We start from the raw sequence: 14,925 nt of genomic DNA, 5'->3' as shown, positions 1-14,925 counted from the left end.
GGTGGGTTTCTAGTGTGCAATTTAAAAACCATTGTTCCCTCATTACTGCTTCTCTGTGGTAGCAAAAACATGTAGTACATCAAAATTGTTTACATCCTACCTTGGGTTTGAAATGGTAAAGAGGAGTATGTTCAATAAAACGGCATTCCACAGTAGGGACTTAACCATCCAGCCTCCTTAGGAAGATACAATGCTATGGCTTTTGAAAGGATGTGGATCCTTTGAAGTTTTGAACCTGACTCTTCTTACAAAAAAAAGCTAGGTACAATTTCTCATCTGGACAATGTATGAAAATTAACTTATTGGTCTTGTCTTGACTTTGGGTTTGAAGATCCATCTTGTAACCAGTTGTAAAAGCCTTTGAAAGTCCACAGCTGTAGGCACTGTGATGGCTGGCTGAAAGCATGCCACGAACTTGTGAGGAAAGGCAGCAGATGCTGAGCATGCAGTCTGTGTGCAGCCAAAAGCCTGCAACACACCAAGGGAAATTAATTTGTTGCAGATGCTCTATCTGTGACTGAGCCAATGGAGGAAGGGGGAGAGGGTCATATTGCCTCTGACCTGCATGTCACAAATGCACTTTTTTTTTTTCCCCCCTCATCGGCTGCATTTGCTGTGTATGGCTGGGCTGGATGCAAGCTCTCACATGAAACTTACTACTATTATTCTGTATGGTACAGAATTAGATATCCCTTGCATCTTTTCTGCTCTCCCCCTCTATCTTCCCCTGATATCTATAGGAGTAAGAGTGACTATTCAGTTTTTGAGAGCTAGAAGCTAAATAAGGGAGAAGGTTGCTGGAGTCCTTAAAGCTGTATAACAAGCACGTACTTTGCTAATCTTAGATGGGCTTTGATGTCAGCATTTCAAAAAAAGCTCCAAAGGATCTCTTGTCACTGTAATGACAATAAAAGAGAAAGTATTGGAGATTACTTTTGAGATGGAACAAAAGCCTGTAATTGAAGATCTTTCTGAGGTGCCACAAACAAGTACAACAATACCTGGAATTTCAATCTGAAGGGACTCAAAGTCAGATTAAAAGGTTGCAGGCACTTGCAGAATTTTGCCATCACTAATTCATTGAGTAACTTCTATGAAATAGTTCTTAAAAACTGACATGTTTTCAGTGTGATGCTGAATGGTCAAAATTGGGAGCTTGCACTCCACTTGATTCAGTTCTTTCCAGCTCGTCTGGGGGATGACACTTCCTGAGACCGTCAAGCATTTTTCTGCCCTGCAGTCATTATTCCTCCTGAGTCCTGATCCAGGCTGTTGCTAAATTGAACAAACCTGACTCAAAGTATTTATGTAAGTACCTGACCTGAAAGATCATGATCTTCACACCTGCAGCTTCCACAGAAGTTGGTGGGAAGCCTGAGCACTCCTCTTCTTGGAAAACCAGCACATGCCAATGGAAGGAGACAATACAGGAGAAACATAGATATTGTCCATTTAAGGGATAGGATCTTGGATGCTAGTGAGATGCAGCTGAGACAAATCTAATCACAGGTTTTTAGTGCTGTCTGGAGTTGGGGGAGGAGTGCTTTCCTATTCTCTTCGATTTTATCTGTGCAGCACCACCTCCATGAATAAAAGATAAGTAGAGTCTTTACTCCAGCCCCCTGGTCATGCTGTTGCATTTGGCAGCCAGGGATGTGGAGGGTAAGAAGCTGCAATGTAGGACACTTGAAATACTACTGGCTGAGTGAGTTTTGGTTTGTGGATTTTTGTTCTTGTCCATGCAAGATTTAGGAGGTGATAGCAGCTGAGAATATCAGTGCATTCTGGTGCTCCTGGGTCCATACATGCTACCTGTGCTCTTGGACACGAGTGTTAAGTTCATCATCATGGGAAAAACTACACTGTTCTGGCTTACAGAACTATATGGTTGTCTTGACCTAGCTACCTGGAAAATTGGCATCCAACGCCTGCTTTTCAAAACAGCAAAGCCCTGCCTCAAAGGGGAAAGCAAACATTTTTCAGGTGTTGGAAGACAGTGAATGGAGATGAGTCTTGAACTGGAAAAGAAGGAGCTCTTCAGAGACCAGAAGCGTTTTCTGTTTGGTTTGCCCTGAATGGCTCAGAGGACTGGTAACTAATGAGCTGGTACTCGGATGTGGTCCTCGCTGATAATGCAGTGTCAGCTGTTTGGGACCTGGCTGCTCAGTGAAGGCAGGCAGGCTGTTTGGTTTCTGTCCCAAATGCACATGTTCACATCAGGAAGTAAAATCGGAATTTGCACTAATTGGCACAGCAGCTGGCCATCTGCATGCAGATGGGGGGGCGAGAGGGCCATGAGCACACGGGCTGGGAGAGGACAGGCCCTGAGCTGGGGATGCTGTCTCTGTTGCTGACTGGGCTGAAAGCAGCTGAGAAATCAGGCTGGCACTGAATTTGATTTAATGGCCATTGAGGCTTGCTGGAGATATGATTCTTCAAGTGAGAACTGAAGCCCAGAAGACAGTGGAGACTAGGAAGGGCTAAACTCTCTCCAGCTGGGACAGTATGTCATAGCTTGTTGAAATGAAGACCTTTCTGCTTGCAGAAAATGCCGGTGGTTTAGAAGAAATTTTGTTCCTGTCCAGCACGCCTCAAGAGCCCTGTTCTGAGCTGAGGTTTTAGGACTACTGGTATCTGTGCAACAGAACTGCAGCTCTGTTGTCCCCACATCTGAGCTGTGAGTCTGTGCTAAAGAAACACTCTGCATTGCGTAAGCTGCGAGAGAATAAGGCCAGTTGTTACTGGCTCCTTACCTCTATTTCAGGTGAAATAAACTAATAAACTCATTGCAAGTGAGGAGTTTATTAGCAGAACAGGAAGGTGGGAACACTGTCTGCATTTACAGCCATTGGAGTATGGAGAAAAACTTTAGAGCTGAACAAGTAACATTTGTGGTTTACTTATTTCCAGTGAATGCATGGCATTTCTTCCATACATGCAATTCTACCTCATCTCCTAAAATCCATCTGGGAAAATAAATGAATAATTTCTCATCAGGCTACAAGAATTTCAAAGCTCCTCTCCAGGGTTCCTTTGACACTCTTCTGCATACATCTTAATTTCCTGTAACAGTCCTAATCTTCTTCCCATAGGAACCCATGGGAGCCTTGTTATCGACCTCAACTGGAAAAAGGATTGTTTCTCTCCCTCATTATAACTGCCATTAACTGGCATAGTTCTTGTCTGTCTCCATCATAGGAGCCATTAACATAATAGGTCAGAGAAAGTGAGCTCTGCCCATGCCCCTCAAAGGTGTCCCTGCAGCGTGGGGACGGAACGTGTTGGCTGTGTGAGAGGGACCTGGCCTAGCTTCCCGTCTGCTCTAGGAACATTGAGACCTGGGGCTGTCAGAAAGGGCATCCTTTGCCAGCATTTAAACCCCCATGCACATGTCTGGGAGAGTGATATGGTGACAGGCTGGAAACCCCCCGGTTCTGTTTTTTAATTGCCTGTTCCTGAAGCAGCCTCTGGGTGAACTGACACTCGGTAGCTTGTTACCTGCATGGCCTCTGTAGGCTTTCTGCAGAGCTGGTGGGTAAAAAAAGATGCTGGATTGCCCATGGAGCTTGCCTTTCTGCCTTCTCAAAACAACTAGGCACCAGAGTTAGGGCGAGCTGCCAATATAAACAGCGCTCTCCCTCCTGCAGTGGCATGACAGAGGATGCTGAAGTCTCATCTTCCTTTCCAGCACTGGGAATACCCAGATATCAGGGCAGAGCTCAAGTGTAGAGACTGGAAATGTATTTGGTGGAGAAAATACAAGGATAGTGAAGTTCCATGTGCTTGTTCTAGGAGCAAGTAACAGGTCCTACAAGGAAGATCCTGGGTTTGCTGTGGCACTTGAAAACGCCACAGGAGTTTTAGCTACTTAAACCAAATGCATGTAGAACCAGAGGCGGGTGTAGTACAGGCTTGTCCAGGTCTTGGACTGGATGCTGGGAGGCATTTCAGATGAGTGCCCTCCAGGCAGTTCTGTTCCCTCTGGAAAAGTAGCCCCTTTCCTCCCTGACTGTAGAAGAGGAGAGGGATGCTTGTTCTTCAGTGCCTGTGTTCTCATATTTGCAGTGGCTTGAGCTAGCCTTTGCATAAGGCATTTGAGGTAGGAGAATAGGGCAAAGAGACAGTCCTCCTGTCCTGTACAGCCTACTGTCATGGGCTGGCTACAGCCACTTCTCTTACGGTATCAGTCCCAACATCCTGGTCTTGGCAGGTAGATCCACACATGGCACTTAACCTGAGAGGAGCCCGCTTAGCCTGAAACAGGCATTTAGTTTAAAATTTGACTGGCATTACAGGCCTTGTGGCCTGACATCTGCCCTGAATGTTTTCTTGTGACCATACAGACTAAAAGGGTTGTGAATGGAGAGATAAGAAAAATAAACTTCTGTGCCTGGCAGTGTGTATAGTTTTCAATCCCAACAAATCAAAAGCATCAAACTTCAGTCTGGATAAAGGAAGACTTGGTAATGTGCTTGGGGGGGGTAAAAAAAAAATCAGAAAATGAGGTTAGGAAAGTGCTTGTAGCTCTGCGTATGGCCAGTATGCAGAGCTTAAGAGCCATAAAGATCTGTAATTACATTTGTATGGATTATACTCACCATGAATTTGTAATCCATGGGACCTGGCCATGTTGGACTAGAGAAATACAGAATTATCAGACTCCTTGTGATGTGCTAGTACATGTCTTGTGGCTTCTCTTAACCCCAGTAGGACCTTTCTAATAAGGTGGTGCTGCCCTCCCACAGTTTGGATTCTGGTTGATAGTGACAATTTTTCCTTTGTCTTTTGGGGAGTGTAGCCTCAATTGTACATTTAGGAGGCACCCTTTAACCCTCACCACCCTTTAAACTTGCCTTAAGGGACAACCTAATCAGAAGTTGATTTAAATATAATCCAGGAATTTATGGAAGTGTTCTTGTTTTCTTACTGTGGTGTTGGTTATGCAAATGTAAATGATCTTAAAATCCCAGTTTACACTTGCTCGCCTTTGAGAACAAACTCACCCCATCTTCATCTCTTTGACTTCTAACATTTCTCATTCTCTAGCTTAACACTGCAATTTCAGAGTCCTGGCCCTCACAGGAGATGGCTCAGCTCAGGCTGCTCACTGACATTTCACTGTTTGAATCTTAGCTTTCCCTCTTAGCTTTGGCAATTGCTTAGGTATTCCTGGCAGTACTCTTTTAAAAATGTTTTATCTGACATAACTCACTAATGTCTCTGCTGGGACAGAGGAGACACTATTTCATATGCTCATCCAAGCCTTTTCAAACTACAGATGCTGTTGAGGAATGTGACTACTTAAATATTCACCTGCAACCTGTACTCGAAGGAGATAGATTGCGGTCAAGTTGGAACACATTATACGTTATTAAGTGGGACTAAGATAAATATAAAAATCACCCTCGAGGGGTCGGGACATAGGCTAAAGTATGACTGACTCTTCCGCTAAGCTTCCACTTGAGCATCCTCCACACTTCCTGAAAATTGAGGATGCTGGAGAGGCTTGTGATGTGAATATCTAACACCTGTAGTACTGAACACTTCACGCTTAACTGAGGAACAGCAGCAAGATAACATCAGCTGATAACATCAGCTCAATACTTGTCTGGAGGATGTTTTGTGTTAGAGTTTGCATTACTAATGTGCACTGAAGCCAACATGGGGAGGTCACATTCCTGTGGGTTCTGCAACCATTACTTGAGGGGACCCTTGATCTATTCAATGTGTTTTCTTTAAAGATGTACAAAAACAGGCAACGCAGATGAGTTGTGCTGTGGAGTAAATGCGGAGCCTTTCTGAAAAGTTACGTGTTTGTAGGAATGAGTGTTGGGGAATAGAACACATAAAATGCATCTTCTAGCTACTGGGGGCAGTGAAATAGCAATATAGTCATGGAGGGGCAACAAAGCTCACAAGTGAAGTTTGAGAAGTGTTGGAGCAGCAGTAAATGAATTTCTGAACTTCAGTATGCTTGTGAACTGCTAACCTGATGTGACTGCTTCCTGGCACATAAAGCACTTTAAAAAATGCTTCAGCATGTGATGCTGCCATCTGCTATGAGATGGAGGCATCTTCATAGTGGCTAATTACAGTGTTTCTCTCAGCAAGCTTCATGTGTTTCTGTGCAAATGTAGATGGGCCACCAGACCCCCCCAGCCTCCTCAAAGGTCCTTTGTCAAGCTAGAAGTCAGGACCGGATCCAGAGCATAGCCAGCCTTTGTCCATTGTAAACTACCATTATTTGTTGTAAACTACCATTTATTTCAGTGGCACTGGGATGCAATACCTCTAGTGATGGGTACAGGAGGAGGGGAGAGACAGATGTACCTGCACTGTCTCACATGTCAGACACCCAGCACAGGTGCCCTGCTTGGCTTAACGGAACCATGGGTGGACCTGTCTGTGCTTAACGGTCTAACAATCACACTCCCTAATTCAGAGTATGTGGACTTGAGGGGTTTAGAGTGGGTATCAATCTTTTGGTCATGGCTTACTCTAAGATAGCTATAATGTTCTCTATCCTGATAAAGTTAAGTAGTATCTTCCCAAAATAAAACATTCCCTTGGTTTTAGTCACACAGTGCGTTTCTGCTGGGCAGAAGACGGTGTCTGTTCCAGAATATTATCTATCCATTGCTGACCAGAGAGGTACTGAAGCTTCATTAAGTAGTCTGCAAGCTGGAAATAGAGAGGATGGCAATATGGCCCTGAGGGTGCAGGGGGACAGTGAGGAGAAATATCATGTTCATGCGGAGCATTTGATATTTAAAACTCAGTAGCATTTTCAGAGTAAACTGATATCTGTGGTTCAAAATGGCATGTGAAATGCTGCTTTGCCAGCACTCCTGGGGATGTGCATCCTGTCCCCTGGTTCAGTAGGGCTCAATAGAGCTGTTACTTCTTGTTTGCAGACTATTTGGCACCACCACCTGTGACATGGCTACTGAGTGAAAACAGGCTTATAGGCTCTGTGACTCTCACAGAGCTACTTTTAAAAGTGGTTAAGCATCATCTGACGCAGCTATGGATGCACCAGAGCTCTCATACAAAACATGTCTAATGTTAAAATTGTGACCGGACTCAGTAGGATGTCTGGGATGTACCAGTGGAGTGATTTCCAAGGCAGATATGGGCTTTCCCTTGGTCTTGCATGTCCCCTTGCCTCTCCTGACACAGAGCACCCTGTCGCTACATGCACAGCAGCTCTTCAGCATCATGGAGCAGTGCAAATGGGATGAGCTGCAATGTAGGTGGTGGCACGGCCATCCAACATGTGCCCGGACACTGTCTGCAGCTTCCCTGGCACAAGAACCATGGTGTTTGTGTTAGATAAGAAAATGTAGACCTACTTTTACCAGTTAATTATTGTGTCAGAATTAATTAGCCCACGTCATGATGAGAGCAGGGTCTTGTTTGTACAGATAGGATTGAGTAGTACCAAAGGGCTGAGCGGTGGGTAAGGACGAAATGACCCTGCAGATTAACTGGGGATAGTGTGCCCTCCAAAGAGAGAATTGCAAGGTCTGCCAGCCAGTCCTGATCATGTTGCTCTTGTCTAGCTGGTCCCTGCCCTAACTGCTGCATGAAACATGGTACGTCTGTCCGTGAGCTGATGTTTGCTGATTCTGCATTCAGTTCTCTTGGTCTCAGCTGGTCAGTGGTGGGACTATCCCTCCCTTCACCTCTTAGTGTGAAGCTGATGAGAGCCAGTGGTGGAAACAGTGAGCTCCTTACTCCTGCCCCTCAGCAGGTGCCACGGAGGGTTTCTTTGCTGCCTTGTAGTGGGCCACTGCTTGGCAAGTGCATGTTACTCATTTTGTCAACTGGGCTAGAGGGTATCTAGGGAGTGAGAAAGGTGTCACTGATGTGGGGCACAGAAGGGAAAGGAGAAGTAGATGGCCTTTCAGCAGGAGCTCCCTGTGAGGACCAGGTAAATGGTGGGGGACCTTTGTTTGGATTAGCTCCACATGTGCAGACAAGTTTTTATGTCTTGGTCAGTGAACCTGGGTGAAGGAAACTGTTTGGTTATTTTATACTAGGTTTGCAAGACTGCAGATCCTGTGAGGGAGAAAAGTTACAGTCCTTGGTTTGGCATAAAGCACAAAATTTGTTCCACACAAAATAGTCTGGCATGAATAATACTGCTACTAACTCCAGGTGTGTGAGGAGATGGTGGCTGACCTCCTTACCTCACATGCTCTCTTTTACCTCCCCTCCTCTTCGCACCAAGAAGGCTGAGGTTTTTGGGTTGTTTATTATTATTTATCCTTGTAATGCAAGGAATGGGACATACGCCACCTTCTGCACTGTCTTGCTGTTGACATAGTGATGCTAGTGACTCATGCTGTGGACCAGAGTGGGCAGGCAATACATATGAATATGTAATCAGGGCTACTGAGAAGATGAATCTGTACCCTTTAGCGTAGGTCAATATTTAATTAGGCCAAATTATTTTGAAAAAGTAAATATCTTGTTCTTCCCAAATGACCTTTAGCATTGCTGACTACATCTTTCCTTCTCTTTTAAAAGTTGTTCAGCATCATTATGTTAGAATGATTCCCATGCCCTTTACAAAAGGGACTTTGTTTTAGCTGGGGGGAAAACGTGCACATCATTTTTTGTGTGAGAGGTGGAATAAAAAAATCTAAATAAGGTAGCATTTTCCTTAGCTAATCCAATGATGGCAGTCTGCCACCTTGAAATGCATGATGGGCTCTGAGGTCTTACAAGCCCTTACGTAGAGGGACCCATGCAATAAGCTATGCTAAATTGTGTCCTTTGAAGGGACCTACCTCATTTCTCCTGCCTTGCTGGATGAAAGGTGTCAGACTCATGAGTAATTTGTAGAAAGTCTGCAGTGTCTGGCCTGAGTCTGTTTGCTGTTTATTCCAAGAAGAGCAAGTTCCTATCACTCTCTGAAAGCTTCACATCTGTTCCTGAGCTGGAGAAGCCAGGCTTGTACTTTACTTCTGCAATGTCTACCTTCTGGTGCAAAGTTTCAGTGACAAATGTCATAATTCCTGTTATTTTATGAGCAATAAACAGATGAACTGAGAGGACTCTCATACCAGTTGCAAAGGGGAGAGACACACGAGGAGCAGAGTTCAGATGCTGTAGGAATGTGGCTGCAGACATCGGAGCTCTTTATCTAGTTGTCACCTTAGGTTAAGCATTTCTTAAGCAGGTCAGCCATTACTCCAAAAAGGGCAGTAAATTGTTCTTTGTGCTTAAATCTTATGTTTGGGCCAGTGCTGCTTGTAAAGATGTAATTCAGAAATGAAATGCACTCACTGGCTGCCATTACAAGCATCCTGTGTGAATATCTGTCTAATCTCAGGTTTCTCTAATATTTTAAGAGCAGAATTTGGAAGCCATGTCAGTGGCGTGCCTCTTGCCTCGTTTTTTTCTCCTGATATCACTTTGTAACTCCTTTTGGAGAACTCTACATGATCCTGCGCTCTGTAATGTTCCCTCCAGCAAAACCTCTTAGAGGATTACTTTGACTTGTGATTAAAAGTGGCAGGGAACACTTGGCAGATCCGAGATTCTCAACAAAGCAGTGCAGCTTGATTTCTAGGCTTTTCTTGCCTCTTATTTATGTTTAAAAGCTGTCAGTTTGCCTACCAGGCCTGGGAGGGCAGGTGGGTTTTGGTTCAACATTTAGTATGGGAGTGGGTGGGGTAGGAATCTGTATACTGAGGTGAAGGTGGAGTTTTCCTTTCACCAGCAGCTGATGTCAATTCTTATACCTTTCTTCCCCTGCTAGAGAGGCTGAATATCTGCAAAGAGAAAGCCTGAAAGAGGAGTCAGGGTTTCCAGAGAGCATCAGCAGGTAGAAAGAGCAGCTGAAAATCAGTGTCATGCTCTCAGAGAGTGGCTGGAGCTGTGGGAAGTGCAAGTGCATGTTGGACTTATCCATGTGAGTGCTGCCTCCCAAACACAATCCAGATCCCTCCCAGATCAAGATCTTTTCCAGAGCAATGTTGTTCCTTTATGTGAGCTGTAGTAGAACTTGCCAAGTCCTTCTTTTACCCAAACATAGCATGGGGCAAGTTGTTTCACCTCCTGGTGAGAGTTAGCACCATAACCTCTTGGTCAATGGCTGGGGGTTGGCATTTGATGTTGTATTTGAAGCTCCTGCTGGGTCAACTTTGTTCTCTCTGGGTGAGAACTAAACTGCATTCAGTGACACACTGAGAGAGATTTACAAGAGCATATGGTTGACATCTTGTCACCGAGTCACAAGGAAGACTTAACCTTTAACAAGTGCTGAATTTTGCAGTTTGTGTAGTCACACAAAGTCTACCTTTTCTTAAAGCATGTGCTTCATGGAGGATGTCTTGTGAGCATCATTCCTCTTCATCAACCATGGGGTTACACAAATCTCTGCCTGACTACAGATGATCGTGATGCTTTTTCTTTTACCTCAAACCTCCTTGAAGCACTGTAGACATTTTCAAAAACAAACTGGTGCCCCAAGTCAGAAGAGATGTAGACCCCCCAAAAAAGGGCCTGGTGAACAGCCAGGTGCACAGTGCATCCTTGCAGAGGGCTTCCCCTGATTGTCAGAAATAGAGGCAAATGAATTTCATCGTGGTATTAGTGAAGAAAGACTGACTAGAAAGCTCAGCATGGACAGCCTTTCCATCTAGCATGCGATGTTTTTATAGTAGGGATGTTGGTAACATTTATACTAGAGACTTTGGTTTACATCCTCAAAATCACTGGTGTGCTTAAAAGCCCTGAGGTACAGGGACCTCTGCCCTTTCATTTCACTTCAGTGAGGATAGTGCTGAGCAGCACTACTAAATATTTGAGATAGTTGGGAGTAGCTCACGAAGTATGAGAGGTTCCCCTCTCCTGCTTCTCTAAAGCCCTTTGCAACTAATAACTGAGCTACACAGTAACCACTCAGGACTCCAGTCTAGTGGAGTCTAATCAAGTTTGGTACAACAACGTCACACAGCCAACCTTCAGAAGGGCCAGATGGATAACCAGACTATCCTTGACTCTTGAATTTGTTTTTATTGTGTCTCCAGGCAGGTGAGTTTGCTTTGCCCTTGCAAAGATGGGAAGAGGTGTATGAACACATTACTGCAGCTGATGAGCCCTTGTGAGAGCCTAAGCTCAGTAGCTCAGGCTTGTGCAGTGCTGACAGGATCCTGCATCTCTTCCTCCTTTGGGGGAACTGCCAGGGCAAGCCCCTACCTGCCCAAAATGTACCTTTTGCCTCCCACTTCAACCAGTGGAACTAAACTTTCTTGCCTATCTGGTGGTGTTTTGTCAGTGTTTTTTGCAGGATAGGGAGATTTGTAGATGCCTGCGGTGTGTGGTTAGAGACAAATGGTTGTGCTCTGTGCCTGGCTGGCCTCAGCCTCTAAAGAGGCAGATGTGTGAGACTCGGTTGGAAACAGCTTTCTCAGAACTGGCCTCTGGGGGTCCTTAACCCCTGACAGCCATGCCTGCCTCCCCTGAGCATCAGGCTCTCCACAGGCTTCGATCCAAAGGAGTCAGGATGAAAGCATCTGGGCTCTGTTTATTCCCTTGGATCAAGTGTGTGTGCAAGGAGGCATGTGCGTGCTCAGGCACATCTGCAGAGTGCAGGGGTGAGGACTGCCACAACCACCTGTGTCTCAGAGCTGAGGTGCCAGCCCATGCAGAGGTAGGATGCTGTGCAGGGATATCAAAGAGATGAGCTGAAGTGGAAAACTGACTAGCACTGGGAGAAGAGAAAAAAAAAGTCTAATTCCAGTATGAAGTTGGCTTCTTTCTTTTAAATCTGTGCACTGTTTAGGACATGCATAAACCATATGTTTAAGGTGTTAAAGGGATGAATGTGGAGCACATGTGTCTGCCTGAGCCTTCACCTAGGAGTGGATGGGCCAGAGGGAAGGATGAGCACCCTGGGAGCTGCTGAACATGAGACTTCAGCTGACTTTGCTTAGGTTGCTGTAGAGGACTATCTGTACACATGAGTTGGGATTATTTTCTTCTATTGATTCAACTCCTAGAGCTAAATGCCACCTCCCATAATAAATGGTCCAGTTGTTACAGTTTTAGAGGCAAAACTTGAAGCTTACCAATATCTGTTGCAAAAGATAAGTAGGCTCTGTTACCAATTTATAGGGAAAGTGAATAAAGAAATCCCTGAATGATTGCCCCCCTGGCCTCAATATATCTTTTGGGAAGAACTTTCTAAAGCCTGAGAACTAAGGCTGCAGAAGAGGAAACATTAACCAGGCCTGGTGATTTATTTATCTTTCAGAAGACCACATTACTGCTTCATTTTTTTCCACTACAGAAGATCTTCTTTATTTTAATAGGATTATTAAGCATTGACATCTAAGCAGACCAAATCAATAGTATATTTCCAATTCAGGATAATAAAAACCATGCACAGTAGAAAGAAGGAAATAAAGCTGGTGATGCCTTACTGTTCCCATGTCATAACCAGGGAATATCACTGTGCTGGAAGAGCTGCTCTGTGTTGCTGCCTTCTGTTCATGATGCTAGGGAGAATTTTCAAGGAGAGTTGGGGGTTTGGTACAGCTGTAGCACATATTCACTTAGTGAATTTGGGGCACTTGATGGGAAGACAAAGAAGAAACGTTTCCCATCAGAATTAATGGACAGAGACTGGTTTCACTTGCTACAGCTCATTATAGAAAATTAGCAATGACAAATCACGTACGGCTGTGAGAGGCAGAGTGCTCTTTTCACCTTTTCCTTCTCATTTAATGAAAACAAGTGGCAATAGGTTGATCAAATGCCAGCACCATGAGCCAAGACAAGCAGTGCCTGATGACTACAGTGCTGGTTGGGTTTCTTTAGGTTTCTTTTGCAGAGGATGTTGCTCAGTGCTGCAAACAGCTGTGTTGTCTCTAAGGCTGGAGTGCACTGCAACTGCTGCGGTGCTGCCTCGGCTTCACGGCCATTGAGTCTGTCACCCCATCCTGTCTGGTGCTGCACTGTGAAACGTGCCCCAGCTCCATTTAACCTGCCTGCCCCGGAAGGCAGGAAATTTGTCTTGAAAGCCCAGGCTTCTGCCTAGTCAGGCTCTGAACCATTTTGTAATAGCTTCAGTCTTGGCATCCCAGGAAAGATTTACAATAAGCCCTTCTTTAACGTTTGGTTTCGCTTGCCCTTTTGAGCTAAGGTCAAGATCAGAGAGTAGGTAAATAGGCTTTTCCAACTTGCTGAGACCCAGCTGCCCTGCCCTCCAACTCCACCTCTGCAGCTAAACACCTCATCAAAGTATTTCTTCTTTCTGTGCCTTTTCTTTTTAAGCTGCTAAGGAAAATAGCTATATTTAAGGTAAAGCACTGTGACTATTCCTCAGTGCCATATTTATCATGCAAACTATACAAACCCATGTTGCAGTATTTTCTGAATCAAGTGTGTTACATCTGGGATGCAGGAGTGCTTTCTTCACAATTTCTGCTTTAAGTTTGAGATAGTTTCCTGCTCCAATGGTCAATTACTCTTCCTGCTAGAAATGTCTGTTTTTGTTGTGGTAGAGGATTCTCCTAGATGAAACAGCCAGTAGGCATTGGAAATCTTTCCCCATGTAAATACTAACAGACATGAGATGGTCACCTTTTGGTCTTTAGTTGGAAAAGTTATTTGTCCAGGCTTTGCTGGTCTTTTGTTGTAAGGAAGTTAGTTTTTCCTAATCTCCAACCATTCCTGTTTCTCTTCTCCTGCAACCTTGTCTGCTTTTACTTTAAGACAGTGGAGTTGGCAGGGCTTTGTAAAGACTTGTCAGTGCTGTGTGTGGATGGCAGTGCTGTGTTCCTGCTTTTCAACGTTGCCCATCTAAGTGTTAGAAATACCATGGTCAACCAGTCAGCTGCTGCTCCAGGAACTCATGTTATTGAAGGTAAAGGAGTAAACTGTGATCCAAACTCATCAGACAGTAGCTAAGAACAAATAGGTATCATTTCTTGACCTTACTGTACTTGAACCAGGATAAATTAAACAATCCTGGTCCTTTTAAATTTCAAGTCATGGAGGATTCATGAGTAACTTTCTGAAAATACACTTCAAAGCAAAAACAAGAGGAGAAGAATATTTCTGTGCTCTTCTAAAATTGTAAGATGAATGCATCCCTATTGCCCCTCTAAAACCCCCAAGGAGTGGAAAAGGTTGGCCCTGGTATCTCTAGCCTGATCCCTGTGACACTGCCTCCCTGTGCAGTCCTGGAGGAGCTCCTACATGCAGAGCTGTGCCTGGCTCCAGGCTGCTGCTCCTGAGTCTTGCACTGGGGCTGCTCCTAGAGACAACCCTGAGAGTGGCCACAAAGCTCTAGGCTTTGGGATCAAGCTGATACACTTAAAATCTTGAGCGTATTTGGCAAGAAAACTCAGAGGTGCTTCCTTTGGTGTTTTACAGTCTCATTGTCAGAGAAGTAATAAATTTGAGGTTGTTTTCTTCTTGTAAATTGGTTTGTCACTGTGGAAAGGTCTCTAATTTTCCATTTCATCAGTAAGATCTATCATGATCTGTCTCCTAGCTGTGACTCTGGTTATTTTAATATTCTCTTTCTCCATTTAGTATTCCCATGTGGCTGCTTATTATAAACTATTTGTTCAACTTTGCAGGCAATTATAAGATGTACTGACTTTGACAATGTCCCAACACCCCCTTCCCTAAGACACTGCTCTTCCAGACAAGAAAACAAGGAGTGACTGAACGCCATGCATGTGAAGAACTCAAACATTTCCTCACTCAACCCCAGATGTTCTTTTCCCAGGCCTCATATGCAAGCCTTCACTAGAAATTTGAGAGAAGTGCTTTACTGTGGCTGCTGGCTTGGCTGTTTTTCAGGTTCAGAAAGAACCACCTATATTCACAGGCCCTTCTTTATTTTTTTTAATATCTCTCCAGAAACTTGTATTATCTTCCTTAACAGTGCAGAAAAAT

This window comes from Athene cunicularia (assembly GCF_003259725.1).
Source record: "Athene cunicularia isolate RWA chromosome 3 unlocalized genomic scaffold, athCun1 chr3_part1, whole genome shotgun sequence".
Classification (NCBI taxonomy): Eukaryota; Metazoa; Chordata; class Aves; order Strigiformes; family Strigidae; genus Athene; species Athene cunicularia.
This window is presented reverse-complemented; position numbering follows the sequence as displayed.